General features: G+C 37.6%; 1 protein-coding gene across 1 annotated transcript in view; it reads right to left on the bottom strand.

Annotated features, from left to right (window-relative positions):
* CSMD1 (CUB and Sushi multiple domains 1) overlaps positions 1-16,909 on the bottom strand; it is a 1,197,588-nt gene that overhangs the window by 434,777 nt on the left and 745,902 nt on the right. The window lies entirely within an intron of this gene.

Here is a 16,909-nt window from a genome sequence, read left to right as displayed (position 1 = left end):
CAGTTTCCTAAAGAGATTAAGGTTATAGGATCACAGTATGTTACATTCTTTGGCTCACCTAACCGCTTTTGAATCTACAGGGCAATTTCAATTGAATTATAAAGAGAGTAAGAGCTCTCAAAGGGACAAAGTTTGGTGAGAGAAAACAGATGCATCAGAGGTTTAATATCTGTTTTCTCTGTTTAGCCAGCCTGAATGGCTGATAAACTCCCAGCCTAGCCCTACAAAGTAGCTGGGGCACCATAGAAGGGATCGGGAGCAAAGTAGGAAGAGACGTGAGGAGAAACTAGTGCAGTTATACATTAAGGAACACATGGGGGATAATTTTAATTGTAATGCTAGGAGGAAAGGGGAAAAATATAAGACACATTCACAGGAAATTAATTAGTTCTCTGACTTGGGAACAACCTGATCAATTGAAAATGAAATTAGATGTAGAATATAACTGTGAAACAAGCCTGGACAATTCAAAATTACTGTGCAAAAAACAATAGCAATAGCAAAATAGCTTGTGCCTGACTTAGTGTATCAGAATGCGAACGACATCATGATGATGCATGTCAGTAACAAAAAAATGATAAAAAGCAGTAATCCCTTCCCAATTCATATTAAATACTTCTTTTTCTAGAGCTTGCAGTAGTTAAGAATCTTAAAATGCAGCCATTTATCCTAGATACAAACAGAAACCAAAAATCAACTCAAGCATTTTTAAAATGGCAGTAATTTATACCTCATACTATATAAATATATAAATCAAGACCACAGATTATCAGTTATACTTTTTTTCAACGTATAGGATTAATTTTAAGATTACGACACAATACACTGATCTGTATGCAAATATTTCTAAGTGAAGTGGTAGGAGGCGCAAGTTAACATGTCTTTAAATACCACATGAACAATTGTGATTTCATTGTACTTGTTTCTATATTGGACTTTTGCTGCCTTTGCAGCCTCCGAGCGAAGCAGGCTTTTCCTACGGGCTGAAATTGGGCAAGCACTGCAGAAAGTACTTTTTGTGCTATGTATGTTGCAAGTGAAGACATTTACGTCTAAACCTGGAACACAGGTGTTCAAATGATGAAAGATGATTGAAACACAATTTTAGCCGCATGGGATGAAATGGATTTGATAGCAGTGTGGTGTTTTCTTTTCTTCTAAGACAGGAACACGTTACACAGAGACATCAATGTAGACAATAAGGCTAACATCCCCAAGGGCTTCTGGAAGGTTAAACCTCATGGATATGGTTTCCTTAGGATTACTTTCTAGACATAGGTACTAAAATTTCCATCAAATGCCACCTTATGTTCTGTTTTCTTAGGCTGCATAACCAGTCTGTTAAAATTATTCCATATTTGATGGAAAATGAACAGCACAACTCTTGTAATGAATAATTGGGAAACTGGCTGGAGTTGCGGTCCCTCCACCGCATGTATTTCACAATTTATTAATAACCATGTCATGTAAAACATGCAAGAAGTTCTTGGAGGATTCAAAACCCACACTGCTTACATTCACAGATGAGTGGTAAAACCATTCAGCTGTTATACAGTGGACAGAGAAAAGAACTGCACTCTCCTCCTTCTCTTTGTCCTGTGACCCCATTTAAGGTGAAAGTAGCAATCATCGCTCAAATTCCTTGCGGGAGTTCACTACTGAAGGCATTTGTTAGACATACTTGAAGCATACTTCTTGGGAATATGGAAAAATGATAGCCATCAGCTTTATTTGAAATACAGTGGACATAAATTGAAACAAGAGAGGTTCTGACTTGATATATGAAAAACTTTTTCACTATTAGGACAGTCAAGCATTGAAAAAAGTCCTGTAGTTTCCATCCTTGGAGTTTTTCACATGTCAAGAAAAAGGCATTCTGTATCCCTCTGAAAGAACATTAGATAGGGGATTCACAATACTTAAGATCAGTCATCTAAAATGTATGTTTTATGAAGAAAAATAGCTACCTCAAAGGGGAAATTCATCCTTTCCTAAGATAGGCACAATGAATCATCCTCTAGAGATGCCTCTTCCTCTCCATAAAATATAGCAGAAACTTATAACGGTTGCTCGAGCTAGATCCCTACATTTTAGAGAGTAACATTAGGTGACATGAGCTTTTGTGTCTGGAGAACTTTAACAGCCAAATGTAGGTATCTGTGAGACTTAGGGATCCATGAAGTTAAATGGGTTAGTTCGAGACATAAACAGCAAACTTCTGCCTCCATTATACTTGTGTATGTAAGTTTTTGCATGTGGCCTGCATAGTATTTTCTTCTATTTTTAAAAAGAACTAAGCAAGTATAGTCTTTAAAATAGAAACTGTCTTTCTCTGAAAGAGAAACAGAGACCATTGAACACTGTGTTTTGAGTGAACCAGTTCAATCCCCTCTGTAACATGGAAGAAATACCCTAATTTGCACTTTTTATAACCATTTAAATCTCATTTGAATAGCTTTTCCGAGATACTTCTTTTCTACTTCCTGATTTCAAAGTTAATTTGCCACTAAATAGCACAAAAAGAGGAATGTGTTTACGTTAATAATGTCAGATATGAAAAGTGCTTTCCACCTTTTAAGTGATTATTTTTTTAAATTTGCATAGCTTTCTGCTATCTTCACTTAAACATTCAGTTAAGCCAACTGAATTAACTCACTTCACCTTTTCTGTTAATCATAACTTCAAGGCTCTTTTGGAGACGAGATACCCATTCAGGGAGGAGGGCAGACCTGAGCGCTGGAAGTCTAAGACAATCTTATCAGACTACTGGAAAGCACCAGTGGTATTCCTTAACTTTCTGCTATAGCTGAATTAAACTCAGCCATGAAAAGAATATGCGCCTGGCATTATTTGAATGGATCATGAAAGTTAAAGTAAAATTTTCAAGCTGTAAACCTCCACTCAAACTGATTCTGATTGCTATTAAGCTCTTAGTTTCTAATGTATCTGAACCTGTGTGAAGAAAATACATTTTACCACAAGCACAATTACATTGCAGAAAAGATTATGACAATTTAGAAAAAATATAGTTTTAAGAAAGGATAAGAATCACAGAATCACAGAATGGTGGAGGTTGTAAGGGACCTCTTGTCCAAACCCTTTGCTCAAGCAGAGCCACCAAGACCTGGTTGCCCAGGATGAACCTATGAGTAAAATTTCAACTGTTGGTAACAATCTGTGTGTTTATATACATAGATAATATAGACATATATTGCATTCAAATTTGTTGTTTGTGAAAAGGTACTTCTAAAAAATTAGCATGCAATGTTTTAAAACTCTTATTAGATTACTTTAAAATAATAATAATCGATATCTGTATCTAAATAAAGGTGGCTTGACACATTTGAGATCTGCTGCCATTCTGCCATTGAAAAAATTGTCCTAGAAAGCTAATTCTCCTACACATTTTCCTTGCCCAAGGCATTTGAAGTATAAAACGTAACTGGTAAATTGCCCGTGTTAGCTTAAATGAAGAGATGAAAATAAACAGAACATTAAATACTTAAAACACTGGTATATGTTTCGGTAAGCAAGACCTAATATTGTTGAGAAAGTTCAGATAATTCAGATAATAAATGAATTTAAGCAAAATGTTCACAAATAACTAAGCTCAGATAAATTTCAGTAAGAAGTTTCATACACAGACTGCAGTCTGAAGAACTTCAAAAAGACCTTTCATGACCCATTGACTACGTAATGAAAAGAGAAGGGCCAACAAATGAAGTTAACAAGAGTAAGACTTCAAACTAATAAAAGAAAGGGTTTTTTCCTTCAAGAAGTAGTAGACATTAAATTCTTTGGCAAATGTGGATGCAAGAAGTCTGCAACTCTGCTTCAGTTCATGGCTGGAGAGAGGCATGGGTTTAGATAGATCCGTTTGTGAATGTTCATGACTCTTCTTACGCTTCTCTAAGTCCATCTTTGTGGGTTGAAGAAAGATGCCAAAATTTATTCAGAAGGTAAGTCTCAATCTCTTGGTACAGAGGAATGACTCTTCTTCCTCTTCACGTTACTTTAGCAGACTGTGACCTGTACTATGATACCTTTAGACATTGTCATAATCATAGCAAATATGTCTCTATTGTACAAGGAAGATGACCTTGTTTTGGAAGGTTTTTTTCCTGTTCTTGTAGACAAGATAGCTGTTTGTGGCCTTGATGAGTACCATCTTCCTGGGCAGAATCTTCAGGACTTCCTACAGAACGTGACTGTTACTCACAGTTTGAAATTGTCTCAGCTGGAGAACTCTTAGGGCTCAACTTTCATGCTGCCTTTACAATCCAAGACACACCAGGTGCTCAGCATGGTAGTACTAACCTCTCAGCATAGCTCGGTGCTTCTACAAGCTATCAGCCTGGACAGTCAGACAATCCCAAGTTCCATGTAGACTGGGTAGTTCTGTTCTGACTTTCAGATCTTCCTTGAAACATCAGGATTATATGACACTCATTTTACATTCAAATCAAATTCACATAAATTTTAGATTTCATATTAGCTTTGTTAGATTACTTAATTAGAACAGGAGTAGTATAAGATTTTGTTTATCATTCCGTAAGATCATAGTTCTGTTCTAAGATTTCTAACGCATTTTCAGTTATTTGCACCTCACTGAAATTATTTCATTATGGTTGTCAGATTCTGATTTCAGTTACACCTGTGTATATCTCATGGAATACATCTTTTCCACATAAGGTTTGCATGCCTAGTCCAAAATATTATGAAAAATTATTGTTAACTACAATCACCTAGGATTTAATGTTTTGGGGTATTTTTAAACAAATTACTATATAGCATATTATAAGCGTTATAATGTTTTCTTAGCTCAAAGAATAATCAATGAATATTTGATTTTTTAAAATTAATATATTGCAAAGAGCTGCCTTAAGGAAATTTTATTTTTTACTTCTTTAATCAGCTATCTAATGGTAGGTCAGAAAGAGATCTCTGCAAAAAGAAGGGAGTTTCAGTGAGTTTCAGTGAGTCCTTATTACAATGACATTTAAAGAACTCAATGAAGTTTTATTATTAGGGGGAAGATTTAGAGGAGCATTGCTCGTGTTGAGAATGAACTGTGATGTTTTATGACTTCAAAAATCTATTAATCAGCATATTTTCAGGAAGATTGACTCACACTGAAATATGCTTAGTCATCTTTTCCTTCTTCGTTGTCTCAGAGAACTGGAAATATAAAAATGTTTGTAAAAGCCATATATTTCTAGCTTGAATTTTTAGAAACAATGCACTTTTAAGTACCCCTTAAAAATGTTAAAAGACTTGAATTAGTTATTTTTGTAAGTGAAAACAGTTACTGGCAGTATCAGCTTTATTTTCTGGAGCCATGAAGCACTCAGTACATTATGCTTTCTCTACATTCGTACCTCTCTATAACTCAAAAGAAGAACTTCTCCATTTTATTCTGCTTACATTCATTTCTAAGAGAGAGTTACTCACAAAAGAATTGCTCTACTGCTGCTACTATTGTAAAAGCATATTATACACAGCAGCTCATTACAGCAAGGATGATTTCCTACAATTCATACAACAATGAATGTTTTAAAATGATTTTTATTTTCCACAGTTTTGTTTCCCAGGATGGTTCTTGAAAGCTGCCCTTCCAACCTCAGGTATACTCCAAATTGCTCAAGAAATGAAATCTGAAGGTTTGCTTTTTCATGATAGTTTTAAACAGTGTTTTCAACAGTTACATATGACTAAATAAAAGCATGAAGCAGTTAGTCTTTCAAATATTCTCTTCCCACGTATATTTTTTAAATATATATGTATATTTCACAAGTGCAAATAACTGTACAAAATACAAAGTAATAGAGAATCAGCTTTGTGAATATAAGCAGTTCTGGAAGCACTACTCGAACAATTTACGACTATTAACCAAAACAGCTATACACAATGTTTTAACTCTGGCAGAATCAATATCTTTCCAAAAGTAAACTCAGTCATTTAAAACTTGATCTCTGATGATTCTTTCATTTTCATTCTTCTTGGTTTAAGCATTATGCAACATTTTGGAGCAAAGATGGTTCATCTGGGTTTTTTGTTTGATTTGAAGAAGATAACACAAGACAGACTTTTTTTTTTAAACAAACTCTACATGCACCTTGAAAACAGTGACAGCCTATCTGAAATCTACACAAAGCATTGTCAGAGTTCTCAAGAAAATCCACTGTATTTACAATTTTTCTCTGAAACTGGAAGGTGCTTTTGAATAAACTACTGATTATAAACAAGAGGAACTTGCAAACTAACCATTTATTTTTAACATATACCAGTTCTTCAAGTATAATTTCAAGTGAAGAAATCGAATTTTCTGTGAATTTTATTAATATATTACAAGTACTTCTTACTGCGGGTTATAATGTTTTTGTATTCATGAAGTAGTTAATTCTTATTTGAAGTTATATTTGAAAATACACTAAGAAAGGCCCTACAGAATGTTGGCAGCTCTGTGTCCTCTAAGATGTAGGAGACAGTTTCAGCTTTCTCAGAGAACGTTGCCTGCTGTGACTATCTATCTGGGAAAACTTTCTAATATGTTTGTCTTTCCTTCCATCATCATATAAGCTTGTGCTAACTCAAAGAAAATGCTAAATAAAGATTAAAAAAAAACAACTAAAACTTAAACAAAAATAGTTTAAAGAAAATTATAATAAAGTTACATTACTTCCTACACACCCATAAATCACCACTTAAATGTAAAACAAAAAGAACTCAAATTATCCAAAGAAATTTCTCTAAAAAAGGTAAAACTCAGATTGCTGACTTCCTTGAAAAAGATATTTTCCTTCCCTGAGAGTAATTAACTAGTAATTAACTTACAATTACACAGACAACATGAAGGTAGGAGGCAGTCACCTTTCAGACACAGCTTCTCCCACTGTGAAGCTTCTTTTTTAATAGGTTTTATTTTGTTTTGTTTTGTTTTAAATTGTGTTCCTTCTATCTGATATGCAAGGTTTTGTAGAGAACTTGTAATTTGTGATTGAAGATGTATTTCAAACCAGGGTATCTGTATTACAATATAAAAAGTTTGTAATATATTTTCAGGATGGCTCTGAATTTCAAGTAGAAGGTGGGGGTTTTTTGTTAGAATTGCTTGACTGATCATGAATGAGCCAAATGCTGTACAAATGGAAGGTTGTAGGTAGTCTTTGGCACCTCGCATTTCCAGTCTATCCTCTGGATGTGTAATTTTGCTTAGGGGAGACAGGATAGAAATTAGTAAGAAGAAAAATATGGAAAAGTGAACCGAAAGTGAAGATGGTACGAAGCACAACCAATTGTCTATTTGTAGGGCATAATTGAGAAATAATTTAATCTAGAGAGGGTTTTGAGGAGTTATGATACACTTTAACGGTAAAATGGGAACTGCAAAGAGGAAAGAGACCTTCTACAGTTCCACTAGGGCTAGAACAAGAACATATAATCTTTATCTGTAGCAACGGAAACTTCAGTGACACAAGAAAAAAGCTTTGTAACAGTAAAAGTGACGAAGCCCTGGAATAAACTTCCTAGAGCAGCTGTGGAATCTTAGCCATTAAAAGCTTTAAAGAACATGTTAAATTAAGGTCTCAAAACAAAGTCAAATATACTTGGCTTCTCTTTGATATAGGGTTAGTTTATCAAGATACTTTTTAAACCTATTTTCTATTATTTCATAACTGTAACCTACAACCAGAAGTCATTTGGCTGAGAAACAATAAGTGGCTAAGACCTTGGTGGGGTCTTCTAGGATTTCTAGCATATGAAATGACTTTATTTCACCTATATTTAACTGCATGTGTGCAAACAGATAATGGTATGCAGTACAGAAGTCATATCAAAGCCAGATAAGATACCAGAAACACGGCTCAGTTAACATAGTATTATGCTTGATCTAATTTACCCTCTTTTTGATCTAATTTAGTTATACCTTGAAGGCTAACACTTGCTGTTTGTTCCTTGCATATTCTTTTTAACAGTCCTCATGTAAATCTTGGATGACGTAACATTTTTTTCCCAATTACCCAAATACATGAGTGTCTTGCCAGTTTTTCTTCCTGCATGAAATAACCTGCAAGGCCTTGAATACTGGCTACCACTCAAAGCTAAAATATTCTGACATCACCTGGTGGTACTTCCTCAAGCTGCTTCTGCTGCTGCTCTGCTGAGTTCAGCTCTTGGCTGCCTTTCACTGCAGATTTTTCCCAAGTACAGCTATTTGAAGGTGAAGAGGAACTGCACGTTGCCCAGCACCTGGTGATCAGGGCCTTTCTTGTCCAGCCTTAAGCCCAGTGTCACTATATGGAATGTATTTGAACAGTTCTCTGCTTTTGCTACAGTACAGGAAAATAATTAATATTTTCAGTATTTTGCATGTTGAGAGAAAGTGAAGACAAACATCTATTACAAAGATTGGCACGTAGCTTTACATATTTTGCAGAGTTCAGTAAGCAACAATGATGTATTTGCAATAACATTCATAGGATTATCCTTGGAGGGAATTAGCAAATTTATCTCAGCACAGTGCAGAATTCATCAACTTCATTTTGCTTTAGTTTAGTTTAGTTTGCTCTGATTTTCTTCAAGTTGAGTACTCCTATTTTGAAACAAAGTATTTTCTTAATTCAAATTGCAGAGTCCAATCAAAGGCCCTGTCTGCTTTGCCCTAGTGCCTCAGTCTTTCTGGGTTCTCCTCCAAATACACTATTACGGGAGTATTAACTTTTTTTGGCCCAGGAAGAAATGATCTACAATTCCACATTTGGCAGCACCAGTATTCTCTCTGGATTCTGCTTATTGATCAAACATTTCTTTCTTATCACTGAAAGTCATGTGGGACCAGTTAGATATCTCTAGGTTTTCTTCTGCTTCCCTTTGGCCTGTTCTACCATGAGTTCTTTCCAGAAGTTTAGTATTCATGAGAACAGGAAAACAGAATCATTGTCAATCTTACCATTCACTGCAGTTTATGCAGGGAATTCTAAAATAAATTATTTGATAAAACAAGGCCCCAGACTCCACCTAGGAGGATCCTCGCAAGCTTTGCTTCTCAGCTATGCGCTTCCTGACTTTCGCAGATGCATCACAATTTTCCATAGGATTCCTCCTTTAAACCATCTCACTGGAATAATCCAACCCTCTGCTGTTTCTGTATTCCCTGCCTGAAGAGTATTCTGTCTAATACACTATCCCAGTGTTTCTCTCACTAACAGCTTTCAAAATCTTCCCTACTAATCAGTACTATAACTCCAGAGAGCTTCACAGCAGGCATTGATGTTTCTACTATATGGCTACCTGTAAAAGCTGTAGGTTCATGATCATTTGGCTTCCTTGTCCCATCAATCCAGCACAGTACTGCCTGTCATTATCAGACCTTCCACCTGCTCCCTGTGCTGGAAATCTCTGCGTGCAGTACTAGTGAACAAATGGTACAGCCCCAAGATAAATTAGTGTCACAACAGATTTTTACACAAATCTTTCTCATTCTATGTGTATAAGCTGACACAGGATCTGAAAGTTTAAAAAGAAGCACAGCCATTTGTTTTCCATTAACCTTCTGCATGTCACTTAGCTGGCCCCTCGCACTGACAGACTGCCTGAGCTCCTTTGTGCTATCAATATATGATATATCATAATAAAACAAGTTCAGCAAGCATCAAGTCTTCAATGTCTGCAGATGTCCTCCACAGTTCTGGAAAATAGCATCAGCACGGTTTGCGCTATGAATATACACGATCACAGAACACACTGAGTAGTAGTACACAGGGATTGTCTCTAAAAATAAATCATAAAATGAGGTCCACTCAGTTCCTTGTTTGAACGCCACTTCAACTGTAGTCTTTCAACTATAGTGTCAAAAGCTGATTTATGGTTCTTCTCCATTAACATCTCCATAGTGCCACTAGAGATGATCAAAATGTTCATGAGAAAATCCTATTCTGAAGTCAGTATTTGACCACCTTTTCAGGTTTCGTAGAGAAATGACATCTGTAGTTTAGAATGAAAACATGCCCAACACACAGCTCTTATACTGATCATTTGACTCTTATCATTTGACACAGCTGAACTTGAATGGACTCTTCTCTTGCACAGTAGAGAATGAAGAAACTGCAAGTGTGGTAACACTGACAGCCCACTATTTGATGCCTCCAACTTCTCCCCACGCAAAAACTGACCATGTGAATGCTTTCAGTCTGTGACAAATATAAAATAATGAGTCTAATTGATTTTGTGATTGCATGTAGGTTATGCATGTTTCCTTGAAACCTGCGTATCTCCGTCACTCCATGTAATTTGCATATCTCCATCACTCATGCATATACTCTTATTTTAAATTCTTAGGTCCACATTCTGCTGTTCCCTCCATATTGCTACTAGCTGGTTTACAGATTAGAGAAGCCTACATTTTCTTCAACATTTTCCAAATGCATATTTTTGCATTGGAAAATATGAAGTTCACTGAAGATGCATCAGTTTCATTATATCAGAACAGCATAGAAAACACCCGACTTAGAAGTTGTGTAGCCTTGGGACAGCGATGCCTTCAAACAAGGACTGTGGAAGACCTAACACTGAGTAATCGTAACACAATTTTTGACAAAGAGTAGCTACCAAGTCTGGGGGAATGTTCCTTGGTCTGGGGGAATGTTTCTTGCTTTGGAAGTATTTCAATGTGTAATTTAAATTTCATTTTTTATATCGCAGGTAATTTGGGGGAAAACAGTGACATATAAAAACGGTGATACACTGCGTTTCAACCACAAATACAGTATGTTGAATAGTTCTAGGGAGGATAACACCATGCCAGATAAGAGCCGAAGAAATGAACGGCTGTAGCTAGACTGGCATCTGCTTAGTGCTGACGCCATGAAGCAGCTATGCCTGAGCCTTCCTTAGCAAGACAGAAACTTTACTAAACGCTCAAGAAAGAAGTATTACTTGTAGCAACCTGACTGGAACTTAGTACAAGCTTTAATGCGCTTTCTTGTTTCTTCTGAAAATGGCCAAAAATCAAGGTTCACAATAATATGTTCCTATATGGTGGCTTAGTAATAAGACTTTTTAATAGAATGCCCTTGTGTTACGAAAAGGGCACATGTTATGTAATGTAATCTGAGTCTTTGTCAAACATCTCACTCTGTTGGCACTGAGAAATTCTACCTGAACTTTGGACTTAGAGTCTTCAGGACAGAGCTTTATCCTAGGGTCTAATTCTTCTGTACTCTTGGTAAGTATAGTTCTTTTAGATACATATATTTTCTTTTTGTCACTCTAAGTCAACTTTTGGGTTTTGCTTTAAATTTTGAGAAAAAGAAATATTTTGTGACACCAAAACAGACAAGATGGCCAACGTCTCTTAAGAATGCGTGTTGCCTTTATGAGATGTCAGTTTTAACAATAAATCCAAAGATTATTTTTAATGTCAAACACTGAAAAAGGAAAAGCTTCAAGGCTCTAAAAATGTGGGGAAGAGACCGTTTTATCTTAAGGATATGCTGAACTCAATATATATGCCAAATTACTTTGATTATGAATTTTAAAGAGACATTAAGAAGCAGCTATATTAAGCAGCCACCTCTTAGAGGATCTACATGCCATATTCACAAGGAAACAGTCTGAGTGTTTTCTCCTGCGCTTTCCTTATCACTTGGTATAAACTAATATTAAGCTAATAACAGGTATCTCATAATTTTAGTACAGGGACAAAAGTATACATGCAAAAAAATCAAAGCTTTTTTCAGAGAGGCTAAATATATATTCAAAGTGTGGGAAGATAAAATGTCAAATATTGATTTCATTATTATAGGTTTTATTGGATTAAAATTTTCCTTTTTGATCAAACTACCTAAATTTAGAAATGGGAAAATACGGGCCAGTGATTAACAGTGTTGGGCATTTTATATTCTCAGGTGTCAACGTAAGATACATTATGGGACCCAACTTTTAAGACAGATTGAAAATCAAACTGGAAAAGGATGGTTTAAGTTAATTCCCAAAAAGGGAGCTGTTCACAATCAACAGTCGCATTTGAAGCTTAGGACAAAAGAATCCAGTACTAGTTAGTCTGGTATTTTAAGATTGCTAAAATCATGTAAGTGGTCACTGGAAGTTTCAAATAGCACCAACTAACAATAAAAATGCAATAACTGGGGAAAATTACTTCCAATGAGAGATTTAGTTTATCCAGGAGATTGAGAGGTGACTTGGTGCTTCAAAAAGGTTAACAAAAGGCTTTTTACTGTGCTGAAGGAAAACATTACACCGCTACTGAACAGAGGAAGATCAAACCAGACTAACACAACTGAGAAGGCAGAACTACATAATTAACAGTGGTCGTGCTAACCACAGAAAAGAATGGTCAAGAGAGACGGTGGATTATCTACTTGTTGATGTTTTCATATCAAGACTGGATTACTTTCTTCATTATAAAACTTAACAGAATAGAAATTATTGTCTCAGTACTGTTTAATGGGAAATTATATTCAGCATCACGTAAGAGCTAGAAAGTAACAGTCTCTTGTGGCTTTTTGATTTTATCAATTGCTTTTACTAATTTTCTTTTCTGAATTTACTCTAAGTGACAATTATAATTGAAACCTCTGACTAAAAGTACTGTGCATCAAGGAAATACCACAAATTCCTTTCACTTATTTCAAACATCATTTCTAGGGTTTTAAAGAATGTGTAGGAAGTACAGAAACACACTTATGTGTAGACTCACTGAATTACAAAAATTCAATGAAAGACCTACTTTACCTAGCAGTTGATTTTACATTATTTCACTCATGGATTTCCATTAGTACACATTTATTTCAGCAGCCTCTATTATATTCATTGTTTGACTTCAGCATTATCTGTTTGTTAAATCCTGAATTATTCAAGGTAGTCAAACACAGCAGATAGATAACTTCTGGTACACAACGATCAAAACACCTAATACCTCCTTGAACCTCTCTGATAACTTGCCAAAAATAGCATACTTAATTTGAAACACTCTACAACTGAGATCTTATTTTTACTGTAAAAGCGGGACAAACCCATCAATCAAGTTTTGCTTTGGAAACTTTCTTATTTTGTTCTCTTTCTAGGAATTTTGAAACAAATATTTAACTTAAGCAGATTAGTTTTAGTTAGGATAGAAAGAAGTATTGTTATTTTTTTCTCTTCAAATGAAAACCAAAGATATTAAAACAACCTTGTTCTGTTGTTCTGGAAATAAGCAAAAGCTAAACAAGCAGAGTATGCATGCTGTTAATATGCAAAAGCTGGGGATCCATTATCACAATTTTAAGTCATTCTATGTACATTGATAAGCTTTGTTGCTGGAAAGTGCTCGGTTTTCATCTCATAGTGAGACTGTTAATGTTACTTCACTGCTGGGGAAATTATGCATTTATGAAGCACTGGCATAAGACAAATCATCTGCAACTCTCACTGAATATATACAAAGACTCTGTATATCAGCATAGGTGAGGGTAGACAGATGAAAAAAAAAAAGTTCACAACTGAGTGAATGTAGCATCTTTTTCCCTATGGCAATGCCATCATGGAACAAGGCACAAGAACTGAGTCCAATCATATCCACCGGGAGTGCTGATTTCTGTAAGATCAACATGGCTGATATGGCAGACATAAAGCAGACAAGGCAAAGCATGTAATTGAACTATAATTTTTTCTGGTGGCTTTCAGGGCCATCCAAACCAGGTCTCCTTCTATCTAGAAACGCTGAAAGTATAAAAAGAATTCCACAGCTTCACTACGAAACTGACACATAACTATTTTTATTGATGAAATCAACAATGAAAGATCAAAAATCAAAACAAAGTAACGGGGGGTGGGGGTGGGGGGGTGGGACAGGGAGTGTGGGGGACCAAAACCAAACCCTTCACTCTGTACCCATTCATTTTATAATTTTAAAATTTTCTTTAATCTTCTACTCTGGCCCAATGGAAGATGGGACAGTAAATATGCCTGAAAGGGAAATCCAAACGCTCACCAATTAGGTATACGTTTTATACTACGTTGTTTTATTTATACATTCAGCTTGCCAAGCATTTTAAAACTATATTTAGTTACTGCATTCAAGTGTGTAATTCTGATACACTGCTTTAATTTTTGATGTGAGCGAGCTGGTTTTCTTGACCATTTTAAAAATTGGGGCACTAAATATTGCAAAAACGCAAGTTAGAAAGATCTAAATTTGAAAAATTTGCTGAACAAATAAATGAACTACGCATAGTTTTAAATCTAATTGGTAGTTCCAATATTTTAATGAAATAAATTATAATAATTCTGTTTGCCTATTTAAAAAGCAAACAAAGAAAAGAAAATTAAATTGGATGTTTGCTAGTATTGATTTTGTCTGATTGGAAAAGGCCAAGTTACAGCAATAATACAGCTATGATAACATGATAATAAATATGATGTAAATTTGATATGAGTTGAAAAGAATAATTAGAGTATCTGTATGCTAACTGTAGAAAAAGTCTGATAATCTGAATTCTTACGAGGAAAAGGAAAAAAAGTCTTTTATCCTGTTGTTGCTTAAAGAGGTGTGTTGTGCTGGCTCCCATATTGACTTGCTTTTGAAAAGCCAATGATGTTGTCAGACGTGTTAGGTTAAGCAATAAAAAGCTCACCTGTGCACACACAAAGGAGCACACAGAGATGAGGGGGGAGACAAATACCACCTTGCCCTGGCACCTCCTAGGACCATCACAGGTGCCATTAGCCCATCACAGGTCCATCTCCACAAGCCCAGAAGAAACCCAGAGGGTCCTGGGCAAGCAAGGGAACCTCAATACACAACGCAGAGTCACAACCTCTACCCCGGCCTACCCGGGGCTGTGCCAGGTGATCCAAAGCTGCAGGGGCTGGGGGACACCCTGCACCAGGACCTTGCCGGTCATCTCACAGACTGAAGGGGGTCCCTGCCCTGGGGTACGGGGCTCATCGTGGGGTACAGGGGGAAAACATGTTGGGATTGCACAAGGCTGATGGTGGAGTATTTAGGGGAGGAAACAACATCAGGGAAAGGGATGGCTTCAGGTGGCTTGGGGAGAAAGAGATACGCGAAAATATAGGAACAAAGGAATGGAAGGGGTTGGTTGCATGTAAACTGGGGCTGGTCATTACGCTTGTGTGGCCATGTCCTGTGCCTGACTAGAGCAGTTTGTCCTGTCTCCTGATTAAACTCAATTTCTAATGCTTCTCCTGGGTGAGGGACTCTATTCTCTGTGCATGTGTGTGTCTGAGTGCAGATACTGGGGTCAGACTATGGGCTGGAGCACTGTGTGTCTGTGGTGCAGCACCTCGAGTGAGTGTGGATGTGCAAGTGAGCATGTGAGCAGTCCCAAAGATCCAGCCTAGTGAGCAGGTGAAGTAGCCTTCAAGCTACGAGGGTGGGAGGGCATCTGTGTCTCACAGGGTCAGGCACCTGGAGGAGGTGGCTACTAGAGAGGCCAGAAGATCCCAGCCTACTGCAGGGGGGAACAAAGTGCCTAGAGGTTGAGACCTACTTGTGTGTGTGTCTGTGTGTGTCTCCCATGTAGGTCTGAGTACCAGCAACTGGAGTGTCCCTGCAGCCCCGGGGGCTCATATGCCCTGGTGCCAGCAGCTGGGGAGACTGAGATACAGAGGCAGCTACTGGGAAGACTGAATGTTTCAGCTCAGATGTTGCGGGGGGGACCCACACTGTCCATGCATTTATTTCCCACTAACAGATCTCCATACCAGAGAGAAGAGCCAGAGAGCAGAAACAGGATGAGGCCATTGCTGCTGTCTGTATTCATAAAAGTACTGAGTGTGTCTGTCCATGTTAACCTGACAGATGTGGCCAGATGTGAACAGAGTATCATACACATATGGTGTATATGTGTGCTCTGTGTGTGTGTGCCTGCTGGGAACACAGCACTGTATTACAGCTTCTGGCCACATCTGGGTGCATGGGCTGCTGGGTTCAGCAACTCCCTATTCAACAGTGTGCGCTGCTTCTTTCATAGAATCATAGAATCATTTAGGTTGGAAAGGACCCTTGGGATCATCGAGTCCAACCCTCAGCTCCACTCTACAAAGTTCTCCCTTACACCATATCCCTTAATCCCACATCTAAACGACTCTTAAACACATCCAGGGATGGTGACTCCACCACCTCCCTGGGCAGCCTGTTCCAGTGTCTAACCACTCTTTCTGTGAAGAATTTTTTCCTAATGTCCAGCCTAAACCTACCCTGCTGCAGCTTGAACCCATTCCCTCTTGTTCTATCGCTAATTACCTGTGAGAGGAGACCAGCACCAACCTCTCTACAATGTCCTTGCAAGTAGTTGTAGGCAGTGGTGAGGTCTCCCCTCAGCCTCCTCTTCCTCAAACTAAACACTCCTTCAATCGCTCCTCATAGGATTTATTCTCCAGGCCCTTCACCAGCTTCGTTGCCCTCCTCTGCACTCGCTCCAGCACCTCAATATCTCTCTCATATTGAGGTGCCCAGAACTGGACACAATACTCAAGGTGTGGCCTCACCAGTGCTGAGTACAGGGGGACAATCACCTCCCTCCTTCTGCTGGTCACACTATTTCTAATACAAGCCAGGATGCCATTGGCCTTCTTGGCCACCTGGGCACACCGCTGGCTCATGTTCAGCCGCTTGTCAATTAGAACCCCCAGGTCCTTTTCTGCCAGGCAGCTCTCCAGCCACACTTCCCCAAGCCTGTAGTGATGCATGGAATTGTTGTGGCCCAAGTGCAGGACCCGGCGCTTGGCCTTGTTGAAGCACATTCCATTAGCATTGGCCCATCGATCCAATCTATCCAAGTCTCTCTGTAGAGCCTCCCTATCCTCATGTAGATCAACACTCCCGCTTAGCTTCGTGTCATCTGCAAACTTGCTGATGATACCCTCTATGTCCTTATCAAGG

The sequence above is a fragment of the Larus michahellis genome, chromosome 3, assembly GCF_964199755.1.
Source record: "Larus michahellis chromosome 3, bLarMic1.1, whole genome shotgun sequence".
Taxonomy (NCBI): domain Eukaryota; kingdom Metazoa; phylum Chordata; class Aves; order Charadriiformes; family Laridae; genus Larus; species Larus michahellis.
The sequence above is the reverse complement of the archived record's forward strand: the minus strand, read 5'-3'. Positions and strand labels throughout refer to the sequence as shown.